Raw genomic sequence first — 21257 nt, forward strand, 5'->3', positions numbered from 1 at the left:
CTAATTCCCTTATGGTATGCATATATATGTGTGTGTAGAATCACAGAATAATAAAATATCCCAAGTTGGAAGAGATCCACAGGGATTAGCAAATCCAGCTGACTCCACACAGTACTACCTGATTTATTAAACCATATGTCTGAGAGCATTGTTCAAATACTTCTTAAACTCTTGGAGGCTTGGTGCTGTGACCACTTTCCTGGGGAGCCTGTTCCAGTGCCCAACCAGCCTCTTAGTAAATAGTCTTTTCCTAATTATTAATAGTATTAGTAGTATTGTAGTATTTATTTTATTATTATAGTAGTATTTATTATTATTCTATTTATTAGTCATATATATTAATATAGTGATATAGTGATATATGTATTGTATAGTATTTTGTATGTTATATATGTACTTTGTATGTAATATGTATTATATGTAATATAATGTGTATATTATATTATATATATTATTTATATATATTGTATAGTAGTATTTATTATCGTTGTAGTATTTTAGTATACAGATATATCTATACAGATATATAGATATTCTTTTGAAAGAAGACAAAGGTGGTGCTTCGTATGTAACTTTAAATATATAACACCCATTCTATAATCAGAAGTAGAAAGAAATCATCATATAGAAACTAAAGATTCTTGTGTAGATAGGATTTGAGGGAAATGCTAAGGTAAGAGAACAGTTTTTAATGAAGAGAACATTTCTGTTGTTCAATGCTGAAAAGAAGAATTGAATGCAGGGGAAAAAGTTGCAAATGCAGAAGAGGAAAGGGTGGTGGTGAAAAAGATGTGAAGAAATACTCAAAGATTTGCTTGTACAGAAATGATATGGTAGGACAGTTTCTCACATAAATAAGATAAGTAGTGTGTCACATAAAGGAATTGCAAAAGTGTTTGGAGAGATTTGAAGCTTATGCTTCACGGAAAAGAATGAACAGTACAATAGTACAATTATGATTTAAATCCTAAATAACAATGCTGTTTCCACAAATGATTCTTTACTATGTTTCTTCCCTATTATATCCGGCTTCCAGAGCTTCTAATACTAAAACTTACAAGGAAATTAAAATGGCTAACAAGTCAAACAACTGAAAGGAGAGGCTACTTAATGTCTGTTTTATAGGGATAATGCTGAGGGTATTTGCTGAAATATATCCTTTACTTAACATATATCCCTTACTTAAACTGGGTAATGAAATGCTTGATATAGCAATAATGACAAGATGAGAAGACAAGCATAGTGACTGTTGAAGTATATTCCAAAATCTGTGGGATTGTGGGGGAGACATGAAAAAAAAAAAAAAAAAAAAAAAAGGCAGTGGAGAGATTAACAAATCTCTTAACAACAAAATTTGCTGAACTAATCAGTATGTAAACTTTTTTTTTTTTTTTCTGCTATATTCTGCTTCAGTAGTAAACTGAATTAAGACAGGTCATAGAAAGCTAAACAGGAGATATGGAAGAAAGGAAGTGACAGGCAGGATTAGAGGAAGATTAGTGACAGAAAGGCTTAGAGAAATTGAGGATTCTATGGGCCATAAACAGATGGTGATAACGAACTGTTCGTGAAGGAGAACAAAAAATGAGTGGATTAGAATTATTGAAGGAGGAGGGGGAGGAGGAGGAATTCATTAAATAGTAGCAAACTAAATGTATTTTGTCGAAGAATAGTTGTGAAGAAAAAATCTTAATTTAGGGGATCAGAATCATCTCATTTATGTGAGACATAGCAAACAATACACAATAACAGAGATATAAGGACAAAATATAGGACATGGGACTCTGTCCAGATGCTATGAGTTGAGTTATAAATGATTACAGCAGGTTTGTTAGAGAGTAATATAAAATATTATGTAGTAAAGTTGGCAGTATTGTGCGCTGGCTAATCATTCAGAATGATGGACTACAAGAAAGAGACAAATAGGACTGGTGTACCCTAGACAAAATAAAAGAAAATTAAAACCAGAAAATATTATAGGTTTTTACAGTTTTATTTTTCATTAATTATATACTAGATGAGTAAGAATGGTAGCTATAAAATAAAAAGCTAATTGAGAGAGAGTGCTTCATCCTTCACTTTCTCCTGTTTTGCAGGCCAGGCAATGAAAATGACATAAAAACTGAAAAGTATGATATTCTTGCCTTAAATTGAACAACATGAATAGAATAATAATTCAGCATCAATAATTTGTGTGTGAGGATACCACAGCAACATCATGCAACCTGTAAATATAGTCCATCCTAAGATAATAGGTACTTAGAAAGTCACTTCAAAGAGTACTGAGTTTACATTGTAATATAATAGCTCAGATGCTGTGGGATGGCAAAGTATAGAAATAGAAATTTATAGAAATAAATCCACTTAGGTCTATCAACTCAAATGCATAATAGATCAACCAACATAACAAAAATGTATTTTAGCAAGAAAAAATAGACTTCTTTATTTTCTTTTTTTTTGTTACTGTTGTTGTTTTAAAACAACTCTTCTTGCTTTTAAGAATAATATTTGTATGCTATTTTTCTAGAGATATAAGAAAGCTGTATGTTTTATTAAAATTATATATCCAAACAGTGATATTTGATTTGGTATAGATTATGACATCTTCCTAACTAATCAGTGGCTTGTTGTCATGTGAATCTGGTGGCAAGTAAGATCTCACATCTATGCTAATGTAGTTCACCTCTAGCATAAAAATGCTCACAACTCTCTGAAACCAGTATTCCACTGATTTTCCATTGAGATTTATAACGTTCTGTTCTGGAAGCTTATGTTTTTCTAATTTCACTTAGCATGAAAAATCTATGAAACTGGCTTGCTTCTGTTAAAATTGATAGTTGGTGGTTTGTTGTTTTATGTTTGTTTGTTTGTTTTTTCAGTGGTATCAAGGGAACCTGAATCTGACCATGTGTGAATACTGCAATTAATGGAAGTAAATAGGAATGTCAGATGTAGTCTGATAAGGTTATGGTGCCCAAATTTTGTGAATTTTGAGAAAATTTGACTTATTAACCAGCATGTCAAAAATTAATTTAGGATTGATACTCAGCTGTCTTCCAAAAAAGCGCATCCTTATTCTGGCTAGATTCTTTTGCTTCTATTGTAATAGTATGTGTCAGGAGCATGCCTTTCTGATAATCACTGACTGTTTTCTACAAGGTACAGCTGTTATGTATTAGTTTGTGTCAGTCTCAAGAGCATACGGTATCTGCACTATGTGGACTGTCATTCGAACTCATTTTTTCATCTGAACTCAGCAGCATCAGTGACAAGGTATCAGTTTTCGCATGGTTTTGGAAGATTAGATTCTGCTTGCAAATCCTGCTCGTTTTTACATTAGAGAACATTTTCCTGTTTAGGGTGGGATAGTTACATGCTTGTAAGGAGGGCCTTTGCTTAGTCATTTAAGAAACTGGTAACTCTCTATATAGACAGTGACTAAATAGCCAATGTTACACAGAGTAGCAGCCCTGTCTGAATATAGACCATTGCTTCAAATAATCACCCTAGTGTATGCATGTCGGTTTAACTTTGCCAATATTTAAAGCAGATACTGCATGATCTCTACAACTACCCTTCTGCAGATAGGATAAGTATATGTTTGGTCAGCTTTCAGGGGTTTCCCTAGCAGCAGTAGAACAGCATCCTGCACTTTTCATTGAGCTGGCATAGTCTTCCCTGCATATCAGTGATATTCAGATTTTGTCATTTGTACTGCACTCTGAATTTTCATACATAGACTCATATGCTCCTTTCAGCTACAGACCCTATTTCTGTAATTTAATTTCTCTAGCTCATGATCAGACTTATAAAAACAGGAATCCTATTTCACTGGGGAACTGCTGTCACAAACTATTTCCATATTGGATGTACACACCTGCAGCTAACTGCTCACACAACATCAGTCTTGCTTCACATCACTAGGTGCTAATGAGGTAAAAGTAAGAACAATTAATCTGTTGGTACAAGACCAGATCTCAGTAGGTTTGCGTATTCAGTAGTGCTGCTTTTTGCCAGCTCTTCACTGAGTTCAACATTGCTACACTTCTTGTACTTGCAGAGAATCAGAGCAATAACATTTCCTGGATATGAGGAAAACAAGCAAATATAGTAGGAAAAACCAGTATGTAGCTCCAATATGAAAAAGCAGGAGGAAAAAAAAAAAAAAGTAATTTGTAAAAGCATTTTACTACAACTCTGTAGGGAAATGTTAGCACGTATTAGCATATTTGAATCAATTCTAACTGCTGAGTGATAAATGCTGGTATATGAAAGTTGTTGTTCTGAATTTGCATTTGCAACCTCATTTTCCCCAGGAAAAAAAAAAAAAAAAAAAAAAAAATGGAATATTGCCCTCAGCAGTATGTTTGAAAAACGTTATTTGTCAGTTAGCAAAATAAGTACAAGCTTTCCAAAAGCTCCAGTATATGCTCAGCATGCAGAAAACACTTCAATAACTTCTGCCTGCTTAATATAAAGAAGCACGACTGGTTTATTGGCTTGAGAGCTTGATCTCTACTGATTGAGTGTCATCATCTACTTCTTTTTTTAGCTACTAATTTTCTGCTTATATTTTTTCATGGTAAAGCAGAGGGTTTCAGCCCCTGCTGGGGCCATGGAGCTGCTTGTTTCACCACATACCAAATATAAACCATTATAATAACAAAAGCCTACATTCAAATTATGTCTCATAAGACAGGTATTTTCTGAATTAATCCAGATCATATCCATATTAACAACTTTTTTATTTATTGTCACACTGAAAAATTTGGAAGTGTTTTTACAATTTTCTTTTTTTTTTTTTTTCCTCAGAAACTCTCAAGACTGAAAAATACAACCACACCCATGCTTTTATTTTCTTCCTTACAATCTCCATTTCAGGGTCATATGCAACAGGTATATATATATATATATCAGGCATATATATCACCTGATATATTTACTGAATTACTATTTGTATCAATGTATCAATGTCTGACAAAGTGAGCTACAAATGCTTTTACTCTGATCTTCTTTGGTATTCTAGTCTACATTTTACTAAGCAGCAGTGCCATGCAGCTATGTATAATTAAAATACTACTAATACAAGCATCACATATAGTTAGTGTTACTTAGAATTTGTTACAAAGCTGAAATTTAAAAATCATTCTTTCCCATAACTATTTTCTGCATTTTTGTATAATTTAAGGTCACATACTTATTAGATTCATTTTGTTATACAGAATAAAATACTAAACAATTCCAGATGCAACAGAGATATTGAATATAAATTTAAGAGGGTGGTCATTATATTAAAGGAACAATGTTTGTCTACTTCCATTTTGCTTATATCATTTATCTGCATTTTATGGCTAAAGACATTATATAGCTTTTATCCTGATTAGCTCACTCCTAAAAGGTGTGATTCTTTAAACAGGAGACATAGTCCTGTCTCCCATTAAAAAGATGAATTCTTGAATATAGAGATTAAAGACATATTTGGCTTATTTGTTTGTTTGATATTCATGACGTATGTGAAGAAGTAGAGGAAAGAAATCCTTGGAGTGAATTACTGTATTTTTTTTTCATGTATTAAATAAGTAATGTGTTGCTAAATTCTAGCAGGATAAGGACATGGAGATATTAGAAAAATAGTTGTGAAGTTTGGTCAAAGTGGTTAAAAATCAAGTCCCATAATGTTGGGGTAGGTGGTATATTTTGCTGTCAGGTGGAATGGGATATCAGAATAAACTACAGCTCCTTCTACCCTGTATATAAAGATTTTCTTCCAAAAGAAACCTATTATACTATGTTAGCAATTCAATTTCAGATATTCCCTAGTAAACTGTTGTAACATAGCTAATGGGTTCACTGAGACCTGGGAATTAGACAACATCCCTGTATCCTATCTCTGATACCATTATACAAGACAGTTTCTATTTAGCATCACAGTAGACCACCCTATAGTTTTTTAAGTGGTAGCAGTTTTTTGTTTGTTTGGCTGATTGGCTTTGTTTACTTTTTTTTTTTTTTTTTTTTTTTCCCCAACCTTTTTGTTTTGTAGGTTTATTCACCAATTTTCAAATCAGAAAGAACCGTTACTAACCTGACATCTAAGCTATTCAGTCTATCCACATAACATAGCAGGAAAAATGTCATCCAATAATTTCTGCATAAAACCATAATTTCTGTATGAGTGAATGCACATTATTACAATAATGTGCAGCACTGCGTAGAATAATAAACTGTTCCCTACAGATTAGTTTGGATAGTCCAAATCTTTGCTTTGAAGAAGCTACATTAGATGAACCTAATGGGCTCTTCTAGCCTGAGAACATATAGAATTGTGAAATGGCCATCTAAAATATTCGGGGGAAACAGGCCAATGCTTCTGAGTTCCACAGAAAACTAAAATGATAGCCTGGTATCCTTGTTTTATCACTATTTTCTGGTGTTCTGCTTTCCATATATCACTCTTACATCTTAGGAAAAAGGAAATATTAAACATTGTCTTAGTAGGAGACTTTACAGGAAACTCTGGGTAGGAGATATACCTTTCTTTGTCTATTGCTTCAGTAAAACCCAATTGCTGTCAAGAATTTAAGGTGACCTTTTTGTTGGATGAAGTGTATGTGGACAACAGAGGTGAAACCTCATTGAAGCTTCGACTTCTAAAATGGTTTAGAATTGGTTAGAATTGGGAGTTTTACCTTACAATCTGATTCACCTTTTCACACATACCCAAGAAACTAAACTACTGTACTCTTTGTTTGAATTTAGCAATCTAACACTTATCTATGCAGTGGATAACAGATTAAATGAAATGATGAGATTAAATGAAATTAGAAGAAAAAAATAATGTAGAAGCCACATAGTTCACAATGACTATTTTTATAAAAATTGAAGGTGATGAGGCACAGAGGAGCTATGGATGCCCCATCCTTGGAAGTGTTCAAGACCAGGTTGGATGGGGTTTTGGGCAACCTGATGTAGGGGAAAATGTCCTTGCCCATGGCAGGGGCATTGGAACTAGGTGATCTTTAAGGTCCTTCCAACCCAAAACCATTCTGTGATTCTATGATTCTATGAATTTCCATAGAATGTGCTAAGTGTTTGGTTGAACAATTAACTCTGTTATTATGAAATGTCTGTTGCTTAAAGTGTATAGTCAGTAGGCAGCTGAAGCTTTCACCATCTGTTGTGTCCTCTATAATTAGGATGCCAAAAACAAAACAAAACAAAAACAAAAAACCACACATAATTCACAATTGCATAGTAAAAATAGAGTAACAAGTAATCAGAATGCATTTGTGTGTTTTTCATTTAGTGCTGCATTCATCTGTTACATTTTGGTAATGACAAGAACAACAACAACAATTAAAAAAAGTCAGCAGGAAGGTGTTTTGTTTTGCTTCCCCTTTTGTTTGTTTGTTTTTCTTTTCACACTAACATCAGATCACATCCTCAGTTAGGTCAATACAATATTCTTCAGTGAAGTCAATGGAGTTAAGACAGACAACCGGATTTGTAGCATGGATTCTGGTCTATCTATTGTTTAAACAAAATAGTACAATTTTTGCAAAAGTTGTTTTAATACCTGGCTTAATGGCTTCTCATTATTAGTTTATTTTGAAGAAATCCAGCATTTTAGGACACGCTTTTAGGCTATCTCATCTTGCATTTAAAAAAAATCAAGCAATGCTTTTTTTCAGTTTTAATAAAAGGATCATTCATTTTCCTGAGTACCATTTCTGTGAAGAGGGCCTAACAGTATTTTGTAGAACTGCTCCTTTTATGCACTACATTTATGCTATGGTGTAGTAATCTCTTCTCCAGTACCCTTGCAGTTCAAATAAATTTATTACTTGCTGCACTTCTGCATTTCTCTTTGTTATTATTTACTCAGAATTCCAAACTAAAATCACTGTCTGTTGTCATGTTTGTCTTCATTTTTATTGGTTACATAATGTTGTACTTTGAGTTTCAAGGCTAAGAAAGTGCATAATTAAATAAAATGATTTCCCTAGAAGCTATATGAATAAATTCCACATCTGGATTTTTCAATGCGTTTCTGTTTGGTTAGGAAAAAAAAAAAAAAAAAAAAAGAAAAAAAGTGTTTTATCTTCCTTTTTATTGCATTTGTTTCTTCTTTTTCTTCCCTATTATATAAGTGGTTATTTCCTTATACGTTGCTATAACTAGTCATTTCTTGCCAATGACATGTCATTCTATTATAATCATATGTGTGTAGAGGGAAAACAAAAAAGGACTGATCATGTTGCCATGTCTATGGAAGAGATCAGAAGTCATATAAAATCCAAAGTCAGTGAGACAACTAGGAAGTACTAAAGGAATCAGTCTGACAGTCAACAAGGAAATGCACACAATACCTGAGACAGATTCTACATAGTTAGGCTATGGTCTCTGAACACAGTCACATGACGTTCTTAGCTTCTTTATTTATCCCTAAAGAGCAGTAAAACTGCTTTGCCCACAGATCTTTTGAATTTATGCATTTGTGTTTCTCCTTTAATGAGCAAATTATAATCTGAATGTGCCTGAAGGAAGACCTGTGATATTTAAAATCTTTTCTCCAACAGGCCTTAAGGAAATCCAAATTCTGGTAATTCAAATGGCTTTGTTTGTCCAATGCTTAACTAGCATTAGTAATATAAATGAATGTTTCCTTCTTCACAGCAAGAATTCCCAAATAGCATTTCAATTTGCATTTTCTCAATACTATTGATCCAAAACTGGGAAAAGAAAACAAACAAACAAACAAACAACTGTCTTACATGATTTGCATCTGAGCAAATAGTTCATTCATCTCCTTAGTGGTGATTGACCAGACACATCCTGCAAAACATGGCAGGGCTTTCATTTGTCCTGACTACTGCTTAGTTTTTCTTCTGTTATGTTGGTCTACTATATGAAATACAAAAATCTATTTCCTAGCCAGTCAGTGTAGTGTTTAGTGTTCATTCTCAAAGTAAAGGACTTTCCAGGGACTTGACAATTTTAACATAAAATTAGAACACAAGTCAGAGAAAAATCTTAGTATGTAGGCATGCCATAAGAACTCAAGCAATGGGCCCAAGCAGTGGGTCCCAAGAAAATCATGTGTGTCTTAAGCAGACGTAAAAGATAAGTAGACATAAATCTATTCATAGTCTCCTATGAAGAAAGGCTGAGAGAGCTGAGGATGTTCAGCCTGAAAAAGAGAAAGCTCAGAAGTGACTTTATTGCAGCTTTTCAAAGCTTAAAGGGGACTTATAAAAAAAGATGGAGAGTAACTTTTTGCTTGGGCAGACAATGACAGGAGAATGACTTTAAACTGAAAGAGAGGAGGTCTAGATTACAGGTTAGGAGGAAACTCTTCAATCAGAGGGTGGTGAGGCACTGGAACAGGTTGCTGTGGATGCCCCATTCCTGGAGGTGTTCCAGACCAGGTTGTACAAGGCCGTAGGGTGGACAAGGCCCTAGCCAACATTATCTAGTGTGTGGCATCCCTTCCCATGGCAGGAGGGTTGGAACTAGATCGTCTTTAAGGTCCCGTCCAACCCAAGCTGTTCTATAGTTCTGAAGAAAGAACAAGTTTCAGAAGAATGACTCAATAACAGAACTGTTTGAAAACATTTGTCTTACAAAAGATTGTCTTACAAAACGAACTTGAAGTTGTCTTACAAAAGGAACTTAAACAGCTGGAGAGATGATAATAGCTTAAAATATTTTCTGGAAACCTCTGATCTGAGAGAATTTTTAGAGGGGTCTTGAGAAGATTTCAGAGAGCGTTGGAGAATTATATAGGTGCAGTGATAAACTGGTGCACTGATAACCAAAGTGAATTTTGAACAATCCATGAATTACTCTATACCCAAACCTGCATGCAAGTATTATTTCAAAGGAAATATGTTAATTGATTCCAAAAGAGAGGTTAGAAAAGAGCACGAGTTTCTTGCTTTTGTTTGCTTGTGTTCATTTCAAAATGTAAGAAACCACAGGGAACCACAACCCAAAATCAAACTGGGCAGATATATAACATAAATACCCTCGGATACAGATATGTACATTCCTTTCTACATGTAAGTACATCGGTATGTCGGTATACAGACGAAGATAAAAAATGTATCCAAATATTCTAAGGATAATAAATAATAATATATTAAAAGATGATTTTCACTTAAATAATAAGCATTGAAAAAAACAGAAATCATATGTATTCATTTTACTTCAAGAAGATTAAATTATGAAAAATATTTTGGTGGTTTCCTTGTCAGTAAAGGATCTGAACACATTCAAAAATATCATGTAAAGTTTGTCTCATGTGAAAGAACAGCATGTCCTCTATACATACCTGCCTCAAAACTAACTCTACCCATATCAAAATTACAGTCAGAAACACAATCTTTCGTATTACCATGAAAAATGAGACCAAGTTACATAAAATTAGTGAAACATCATATTTACAGCAAATAACCATTATTCCTGGCAGTATTTTTGCAAAGAAGAACTAAACAGTAAGTAAGGAACTAAGTACCACAGTTTGGAAAATATAATAGAAAAAATGAAGGAATTATTAGCCACATGCCCTTGACAACTCCTCTGATGAACATTCATGCTGGCACAAGGAAATTTTCTAGGAATGTAGACCTATAGGTAGAGATGACAGTATTACAAGCAAATAAATTAAAAATTAATCATCTCAATTACCTACCACAAAAACAACTCTGTGGATAGTGCTATTAGGACTGTGATCCAGACATTCTTGACTTCATAAAAGTGCAATTCTGTTTCTCTTCTCTTATTTTTGAAAGACCTGTTCTTACCTTATTTTGTACGTGAAGCTGATTCATGTGCTATAGTAATTCAATAGAGTTTGCTTGATAGCCTAGCACTTTTCCCCACATGACCCCAGGGAATGGAATAGGACATTTTAAAAGGAAAGTGTTATTTTGGAAGTTGGAGGAAAAACAACAATAACAACAACAACTATTCTGATCATTCTAGCACTTCGAGTACCTCACTGTTACTGACATGTTACTTTGAAATATTTGACAATTCATTTAATTCTTAAATAAAGCCAATGTAAGTATAGTTAGTCACATATTGATCCAGTTGAAAAATAATAAATCTAGAAGATTAAATAAGTGCAATATAAATGATTCTTTGAATTCCCAGGAAGATTACTTGCAAGTCTAAAAAAGCATGTTTTCATATACACACCAATAGTGATTTTAAAGAACATTGCTGACAATCTAGCCTGTGGAGTTTTTATAACTAAAACACTGCATCTTTAACAAAGACTGTGCTGTTATTAGGCATAGATGAAACTTCCCATTTGCAAGTTTATATTGACAACATGGCTTTGCTTCCTATTTCATCCCAGTTCATAACTCTCTTGGAATAGGCAGTATATGCCTATTTTCCACTCATGAGTTTGTAGAAAAACAAATAGCTGTTTTCTTTGTGATAGCACAAAGTTAATATTACAACAGAGGATAATCTGCACTAAAAATGCACATTATACAATGAACTTATCCATACCATCTGGCTCTGGGACTGTGAAGCACTCCACGATGTTGATAATGAAAAAAGTGCAGAGTTAACTGTGTTAAGTTATGACAGGAAAGAAGACTGATCTGTAGCACTCCAGTGTGATCTACAAGTCACCATGCAGTTACTGGTACAATGAACTAAACTGCTAATCTTTGGGAGGGATAGGTACATAGGGTTTCCTCAGAATTCCTGTTCAGTGGATTTAGCACCTTTATCTTGGAAAGGGATCACATTTAATATTTGTAAAAGACTATTCCATATTCCTAAGACTATTCCATATTCCTAGTCTGTCTGTCTGTCTATCTATCTACTGCAACTGAAGACACTCTTCCCTAACAGATAGGATTCCTATACTCTGCCTGCATCTAGTTATCGTTATTGAAAGTTAGCATGTTTTCATTAATATAAATGAAGATGATCATAAAAACTGTTTTGCAAGCATGTTGTTTTGAGGACAGAAAAGAGAAACAGATGAAAAGTGTATTTTTTCACACAGTATTACTCATTCCAAACTTCATGTGAAAGTGGAAGAAGAAATTTCAGAAAATGATGATATAAAAACTGTAAATAAGTTTCCTTTATTTAAATATATATATATATTCACTATTATTTATTTTTGTTACTTTTTTTTTTTTTCCCTTTAGGTTAATATTTCATTCAGAGTTTCCTCTATTTCCTATATTTTCTTTATTTTTCCCTGATTTACCATATTTTCCACTAACTTCCAAGCTTCAGATTGAATTATTCTGATTCTCAACTGACAAGACAAAGCTAGTATGTATGCTGCATCTCTGAAAAGTCAGGAAAGATGCACTAGCACAATCCAGGCTGCTAACCTGTAAGAAGTACCAGAAGTACAAGAGGCTAGCCTAGAAATTTTGCCACTCAATTTATTCAACGTTTCACATGTTATTACACTTTCTCATACACAAATGTTTACTTCTGTCTCTTTCAGCTAATGCCCCTGCGATGTTCTCATCCCCAGTTTGGGACAGTGTCCAAGAAGAAATAATACAGCTTCTCTCCCATGAGGAATCAAGAAAAGAAGAGTTGCAAAGTATGAACTGTAAATGCATGAAGGCACATACATAAAAAATGTTAGGAAATAGTTTCTTTCTTTCGTTAAACATCTTTAAATGTATTTGAGTGAACTGTTTAACATCAGCTTAGTTTTTCCTACAACTGTATTTATGGCTTTGTGTACCTGAAAAGTTTCATGTGTAGAATACACCTATTTACTGATATATTAGTATAAAGATAATCTATAGTAATTTGAAGATGGAATTAATTTTCATTTGTATTATCTTATGTGCATTTTTATTTAAAAATAAAAATTCTTTCCTTATTTAGGCTTGTAATTCTGATCATATTTCCTATGATTTTCATAAAATTAAGGGCTCTCTAGACATATTTTTCTTAAAAATAAATAAATAAAAATGAATGATTAAATGACCTTGAGCTTTCAGTACATAATTTGACTTTCAGATAACTAATACCTTTTTTTTTTTTTCCCCTCCTTATTTACATGCATATATGACATACAGGTATGTTATACTAAGTGGACTCAACTGAATGAACTGCAACACACTGGACAAGGATTGTTGAAAAATTTTTCCTTAAAATTTCGTATGAAAAGTTGCCATACCAGTACGGTAGATAAAACATATGGAATAACTTTATTAAAAAAAAAAAAAAAAAAAAAGAGAGAGAGAGAGAGAGAATGAATGTTGAAAGCAGATCTAACCTAATAGATAAAGAAGAGCTTTTCACTTTTGAAGAGAAGAAATTCCATATTTTGTGGAGAGAGAAATCTAACAACAAAATATCTGAAGAATTAAATTTTAAAATTTAAATTTTAAAGTGGAAGTTTTTTGCTTGTTTGGTTATTATGAAATATAAGGATTCATTTATAAGAAGGATTAAATGAATCATGATGCCATATGTCTCATGAAAGTATTATTCAAAACTGAGAATTGAATTCTCGGATAAAACTTAATTAAACAGTTTTTGTGTGCCAGATTCAAATATGGTAAAAATTAGAAGAATTTCAGAAATGGAAGACTCCAACTGCAAGTTTTTTAGAGTCATGAAATTGTCTCCCTGCCTCAGCTATTTATTATTTGTAGAAAGCTTAACTTTTTGTTTGTTTGTTAGTTTGTTTGTTTGTTTTGGGTGAGGTGTGGTGCTGGCTATTTTTTGTTTGTTTGTTTTTAAATTTTCAGCCTCCCAACTGTTTGCATTAACTATTTATACTGAAAATTTACTTTGGCCACAATGACCTCTCAGTTTGCTTCTGTACCTGTACCTTAGCAGGACAAATTACTATAACAATGTCGTAAGCAAATTGCAGGAGGTTTGCAAGGTCATTTTTTTTTTTTCAGTAAAGCATACATTGTATTTCTATCTGTTGAAGAACTTTCTTTGAAGAAACTTGTAAACCATTACTGATCCAAACCCGGGGAAAGTGACATAGCATTTAAATTTGAAAAATGACTGTTACAATCTGAAATATTGTTTTCATACCCCAGATGAATACAGCCCAAGTTATATTGCTAACATCCCAAAAGCAGAAGTGATACATTTATAGACAGACAGTTTCCTTAATGCAATGTGAAAGGTCCTTTCTGCCTCTGTTAGAAAAAGCACAAAGCCTGGGTCACGGCGTTGATGCAGTAGTGTCAGAAAAATCTGTTTCAGCCATCCTCATCATAGAGAATGCAAACCCCAGGAAGGACACACAAGGCAGAAGATCCTGCTAATGAAAAACCTTTCATTAAGAGGAAGCTATCATGAAGCTGAGGTTTTCCCTTATCAAACTAGTACACAGAACAATAAAAGCTACCCTTTTTTTTTTTTTTTTTTTTTTTTTTTAAGAAGTGACAGCATACTTAAGCCTGGGGTTTTGTTGATATATATTTCTCTTTACATTCCTGTTGCTTTTACTATGTTTGCTCAGAAGTAACTATTACTAATAATTATGTCAAATCAAGAATAAGACTTAGATTTAACATCAGTTATTCTCCTGTTCCAAACTTGCTGTTAATTTGATCTTATTTTGTATGATCAGAAATTCTGGCACTGTTCAGTTTCCATCCTTTACTTTACTGGAGGAGAGTGATCAAATAAATAAGGGAAGCATAACTGGACATGTATCTCTGGAAGTATGATTATGCTAGTTAAAACACACAAGATTTTTACTGGCCTGACAGTACTAAGTCTTAGAATTCCCCTGGATGTGTGTAGGCCTGAGCTGGTTTTACCTTTTTTCAGCTATGATACCAATTGCCTAGTAGTCAGGTAACTGCTTTGTATCTGTTTTGTAATTGATCTGTTTTGCATTTTGTTCAGTTTTGTACAATTGTGTGATATGAAGTCTACTGTTAATAGATAAGTAATTATTCTCTGTAGAATGAACAGTCTATGACTCTAGAATAAAGCATAATACAATTGCCCCAGAGTGAAGAAGTAAGACCTTTACAGCTATCAAGGAACAAAAAAGAATGGATAGTTAGAAATCAACTAGAAGAAAAGCAGACTTTTTATTTTTTATTTTTTTTAAGTGTAAAAATAACGTGAAGGATGACGAAACAGCAATCAAACAAGCATCATATTCCTCCAAGCAAAGACCTCTTGATGTTGATGATTTGACATGATCCTTTCTCTTCCTAGATCTCTTGACGATGTCTGGCGTTGTCAGCCTCAGGCTCCAGTGAGACTCTAGGATGTGTATATGTAATAAATTCAACTCTTCGACAATAAGACCTGATAACACGTAGATATTTTTGAGGAGTATTAGCATCACTTTAACTGAACCAATAACTGATATATTCTGATTAGACTGCTAAGACTTTAGTTACACTAAATACATTCTTAGTCTGCATATATTTAGCATGTTTTCCCTTTTGCTCATAACAGATTTAATAGAGAATATCACCGGAAAGCCAGCAATTAATGTGAAAGTATAAATTGTATAAATGATGAATAAATCATGGACCTGTTCTTGGGAGCCAAGGTTCTGCAGCTATTCAGGTGAAGATAGGAAGGAACAGGGAAATAAGAAAGAGGTATATGATAATAAAGGTAAAAATGGTACAGCAATAGCAGGGGAAGTGAAATGTTGGCTTCACTTAGTGAGATGTGTTATCATTTGTACTTACAGAAAGGTGTTTTTGTTGTGTTGTTTGTTTTTTTTTTTCTCTTTACTCCTATAAACCTGATGTAATTAGAAATATTGTTTATTGTTATTATTTCTAGAAATGGCATGTTTTATATATATATATATATATATTTTTTCCTCTGATATATATCTCTGGTTCAAATATTTTGATCTATTTATTAGTTCATTATCTTCATTTTAAATAATTAGTCAACCCTCTTGGAAAGCAGGAAGTAGTTAAAATGACTGAAGCAGTTGAGCTTAACATATGACAGTAATAGTTGGTGAGTAAATTACATATATCTATACATTTCCATTCAAAGCTTTAAGGTAGTTTTGCTTCTTCTTGTGCCTTATTGCATTGTTTATATCATAAAGTCCCAGTTTTTGTAATATTTACTCTTCCTGGGAGTGCCATAGCTTTACCTCCATTATTCTAAACATTTGCAATACATCACTGTAATACAGATGCAATACATCCTCTGAGTACCAGGGGATGGCTTGAGACCTTTTCTGCCCCTGAATTTATGTTTACAAAGACTGAAACAAACAAAAATATAATAACATGAAAAATAAGTTTTCTATCTAATTTAGACAGTACTATTCTCTGAAAAAAAAAAAAAAAAAGATGAAATATAAATTCAATAATTAGTGTGAGTTGTTTGAAACATGGAAATTTCATGTTTAAATACCAACTATGAGCAGGAGGCATCTCTGAAATAAATAGGGGAGATTTTGAAAAACATCTACAGTGCATAGCAACAAAAAATAATTTAAGTCAAAAAGGGTTATTTTTCAAAATCCTTCTTTATTATATGAATATAAATATAATTGAACTCGCTATTAATTAAATTATGTTCTCAACCTACAACTCACCCACAAGTAGGCAGTTTGAAATAATTGGATAATTTTATGCTCTTTCATTTCTAATCCCTTCCAAAGCTATGATAATGAAATTAGTGAATCTTATCTGCCTCTAATATCTGGTTGCTCCAGATATTAATGAATTTTCCTGCTTAGACAGAAGAGTGTCTTTTACTGACATTGCTGCTTCATCAATCTGTTTTTAAGTATGACCTTGACTATGTTCTACCATATTAGTGAAATTAATTGTCCAGAGCACCAAACCATTAGTGACTGTTCATTATGTGTGGATTATCATTTTCTGTGTTACATATGGGCGACAAATATCTATACTTGTGCCAGTGCAAGGCTATAATACTCCAACTACAATAATCCAGCTGTATATATCATAAAGTATGCTAACATGCCTTCATCATTCTGCATTTTAATATTTGAAATAACACTTTCAGTACAAACCTAGATTATTAATTTATATCCAGGTTTTGCAGTTGTAAGTTTACTGTCAGTATTCTAAATAGTTATTCAACATACATTTTTCTAACAGTTCAGAGTTTTTTCTAATAGTTTTTTTTAGTAGTTCAGAGTTAATTTGTTTAAATAATGATTTAAAGTTTCATCTTTATTATGAGAATAAATAAATAAATAAATTCATAGCTATATATTGTAACTCAAAATGCTGTTATGCTCATTGCCAGGTCTGACATAGACATACATTAATTTATGTTAAGAAAACAAGGAATGAGATATAGTGGATATGTTTAAGATCAAAAAAAATCTGAAAATCTTTTTTGGTTTTCGTATTACCCATACTCAAATAATTTTCAGTAGTAACTGGAAAGGTTCAAAAACTCTACAGCAATGCTGCACGGTTATAGGCTACAGGTGATTATAGACTGTAACCTGTATAGGCCAGTTTGCTTTAGGTAAGAAGTCTCAATTAAAAAAATAAAAATAAAAATGGAGTTAACCTGTATCATATAAACTAAAATAAACTAATTTATTGTTTATATTTCTTAGACTTATTGCAATACAAAGTAAAATAAAATAAAGTAAAATAAAGTAAAATAAAATAAAATAAAATAAAATAAAATAAAATAAAATAAAATAAAATAAAATAAAATAAAATAAAATAAAATAAAATAAAATAAAATAAAATAAAATAAAATAAAATAAATAATAAAATAATATGGCACACATTCTATCCCAGGACTTTTCCTGTCTGAATGCTGTGGCCCAGTCCAGCATCCAGGATCCAAGGGTCTCTGTCCAATATGGAGGACACTGCTGCTCCTTTCCCTTTTGCAGGTCCAGGCAGTAGCAAATATGAGCACATACACCCAAGACACACTGACACACACAAAGACAGGACAGGGACAGAAACAGTCACACAGGCTTCCCCAGCTAAGGGCTGCTTTATAAAGAAGACTCATGTTAAACAGACACTGAGACCCCTTACTCTTCTCCAGCTGGAACTGTTGCGGGCACACAGCACTCTCCCTAAGTACACACACATTTGCAGATCCTCCGAGTACCTGGCACCTCTGTCCATCCAGCACCCCTTACTCCAGGGTTTCCCTGCTCACAAGCTAGTTGAGCTTGAAGTTTGCTACAAACACAGAGTACTCCCACCCTCATCCCTCATACACACCATATTTGCAATTCCCCTGGGCGTACCAGCATGGACTCCCTGTCCACCCAATGCTTCAGCTCAGACTTGAGGCCTTTGCTCCTCTCTGGCTAGTTCAGGTTAAAGTTTTCTAAGTGAATACACACAGACACCCCTCACACACCAGGTTGGGGAAGATACAGATACTCGGTCCCCAGCAGCTGGCACCAGGCCTGTGACCTGCAGCTTTGCTCCAGCCGCAGGTGAGGAGCCCTGCGTTTGCCTTACTTATGCCAGTCACTCCCTGCAGTAGCTGGTTTGGGAACAGACACCATTCTTGTCCCAGTGACTGGAAGAAGAAGACCCCATTCTAGCCAGTGAATGGGGTCTCCAGTAGCTGATGCTAGGACCCCGCTCACTCCTGTAGCTGGCACCACTGTCCAGGGGACTTACAGCCCAGGTGTGACATCACACTCAGTCTGTAGCACCCTTTCAGATCCAGAGCTATGGCCTCTCCAGCTACTGACCCCCACTCATTCCAGTAGCTGGTATCACAGTCCATGGGCCTACACCTTGGCCTGACTCCAGTAGTTGACACCAATTCCACTTACACACACACAAAGATGTCCCACCAGTGACTGGCACCGATACCCCCATATTCATTCCAGTAGCTGCCACTGCAGGCCAGGTTTTTCTAATCCTCAACCTGATTCCAGTAGCTGGCACCAACTTTCCCTCACACACAGACACCCCTGCCAGTAGCTGGCATATAGTTCTTGCAGCACACATACACACCATAGAAAGTGTGAATACACTGAAAGAGAGTTAAGAAAAGATATAATGAGGAAATATAAGAAGATAAGACCAACTGCAGTGATCAGGTACAGGGCTTAGCCACACAAATGTACTGAGCAACCCCATTTTACATGCAACTGTCCCTTTTTTTCACCCTTTTCAACCTAACCCCATGTTGTTCCTCTTACTCCCCTTTACCTCTTTACACCCCTTGATGAGTTTGCAGAGCTCTGCAGCTTTCTGAACCCCCACAGTCTGGGACACCCTGCTTCACTCTTATCAGTTGCAAGGTTCATCCTTCCTTGAAGCAGCACACACAGGCTGATTGCCCATAAATTAATGAGACTGGAAGGTTTGTATCTAGTCATTTTCTCCCAATTTAGAAGTCTTCAATCAGACAGCCCTGCTGGGATAAACATTCATACATTTGAACAAATTAAATTCTCAAAATTAGTCTGACTCTATAGTAGACTGCTGATAAAACACTGTATATATTTTACTTAAGTATTCAGAAAGCCACAAACTAAATCCTTTAATATTGAACTGCAGAGAACAGTACATAAGTATTATCTCTGTTTAGTAGAATAGTGATTGATTTCCTCTGCACGTTGATGGAAAAGGGAGTGGAGGCAAAGATGGCAAAGTTCACTTGGGATACTAAGCTATTTGGATAGAGTTACCAAGAATAAATAGATGCATAAGAAAATGTAAAACAAAAATCTCCAGGAATCAATCATGAAAAGAGATCTAAGTGGCAGAGTCATTTCATATGTGAAACAGAAGACTGTTCAGCCTCAAAACCAGATAAATGAAGAGGGATTAAAAAAAAAAAAGAGAGAGAGAGAGATTTTGAAATCATGAGTCCCTGTCATAGTTTGGGGTATAATATGATTTCCTTGAAAAATTTGAAACAATGTAAAGACTCCAAGGGGCTCAGACATAGAAACATAATTAGTCAGAGGTTTATTTAATGTTCCCCTTTCCTGCAGGGGAGACAACATGGTCCAGATGGAAGGTCAAGTGGGTCAGCGAAGGGGTACTGACTGTGCCATGTCTGGCACAGTCCATGCAAGGGGCCACAGTCTTCCTCAATGCTTAACTGTTAACTTGCTTCATAGTGTGGTTCGGCATCATTTTACTCTCCCAAATGAAGTCAAAATGTGGTTCAGGCTAGGATCTGTTACAATAAGAGAATATTGGCACGATCATTCTATTCTGATAAGGGTGTAAGTCATGGTACTGCACTAGTTCACTTACTGCACATCCTATTGTCACCTGGTCCAGTGAATCTCATATTGTAATGTAATCTCATCTCCTGAAGGAAATATATTTCTGGTCTATTTGAAATGTTCAATCAATCCTTTTGGGAGTGCAAAGATGCATGTAGTTTGTAACAAACTACTTTAGGAGTACCCAGATCTAGTGTACTAGCCAGTCTATTTTCAGATCTATTTATCTTTATTTAATGAATACTTTTGATTGATTAATTATCGTTAATGGTGAATGAAATACTTGATATAAGTCTTCTGAACTGTCTTCCATGTTATGGATTATTAATACTCATCTGTGAGCACAATTTCAGTTATCTGGGTTGTCAGGGAGGCACTTGAGACAAGCTGTCATTTTTTTTAATTTTATTTTTTATTTTTGTCAGACTCTATTCCCTCCTTCCATCTGCTTAGTATCCTGGGAAGTTCTAAGAGAGCTAATGGAAAGTTATGGGTTGATACTGGATAAAGATGTGAATAATGTTCAGAGTTACAGATGAGACTTTCTAAAACATGCAGTAGTAGTCCATGTGAAATTCCACTGAGATAAAATTTGGCTGTCTACTAGTTCATATTTGTTCAGTCTTGGAAAACTTTGACAAATGACAGTCTCTCAGTCTGAAGTTTCAGTGAGGACCAGGCATATTCACCACAATGAAATGAACTAACTTCAAAGAAGATAGAGTACAGAAGCTCAACAGTGAAATAATAAGAGAGGAGACTATCAGTGTTATTGTGTCTTGTTGCTGGTGATCAGTTATATGTTCTTAGGTTGCTGTTGTACCACTGACCAAAACATGACAATGTCGTTTAAAACACACACTAGCTATCCTCAGCAAAAAGCACGCTTTTCCTTTTTTTTTTTTTTTCTTAGCAATAGTTTCTTACCATTATTAAGTTCCATGTAATAGGAAAATAATGCTACAATTAAATCTTTGAAGCATATGCATCTGCACTCTACAAAATAAAATCACTGAACTCAGGATTCCATATATGGCACTGTAATCATTATCTTAATGATTGAAAAGTAATT

At 34.2% G+C, this 21257-nt stretch overlaps 1 long non-coding RNA gene across 1 annotated transcript; it reads left to right on the forward strand.

Moving 5' to 3' along the window:
• The first annotated feature begins 163 nt into the window (after positions 1-163).
• LOC140001298 (uncharacterized) lies at positions 164-12799 on the forward strand. Its single transcript, XR_011806377.1, has 4 exons — positions 164-235; positions 3160-3273; positions 4813-4896; positions 12491-12799. It is a non-coding gene; the product is annotated as an uncharacterized lncRNA (long non-coding RNA).
• The last annotated feature ends 8458 nt before the right edge of the window (positions 12800-21257 follow it).

The sequence above is a fragment of the Anas platyrhynchos genome, chromosome 1, assembly GCF_047663525.1.
Source record: "Anas platyrhynchos isolate ZD024472 breed Pekin duck chromosome 1, IASCAAS_PekinDuck_T2T, whole genome shotgun sequence".
Lineage (NCBI taxonomy): Eukaryota > Metazoa > Chordata > Aves > Anseriformes > Anatidae > Anas > Anas platyrhynchos.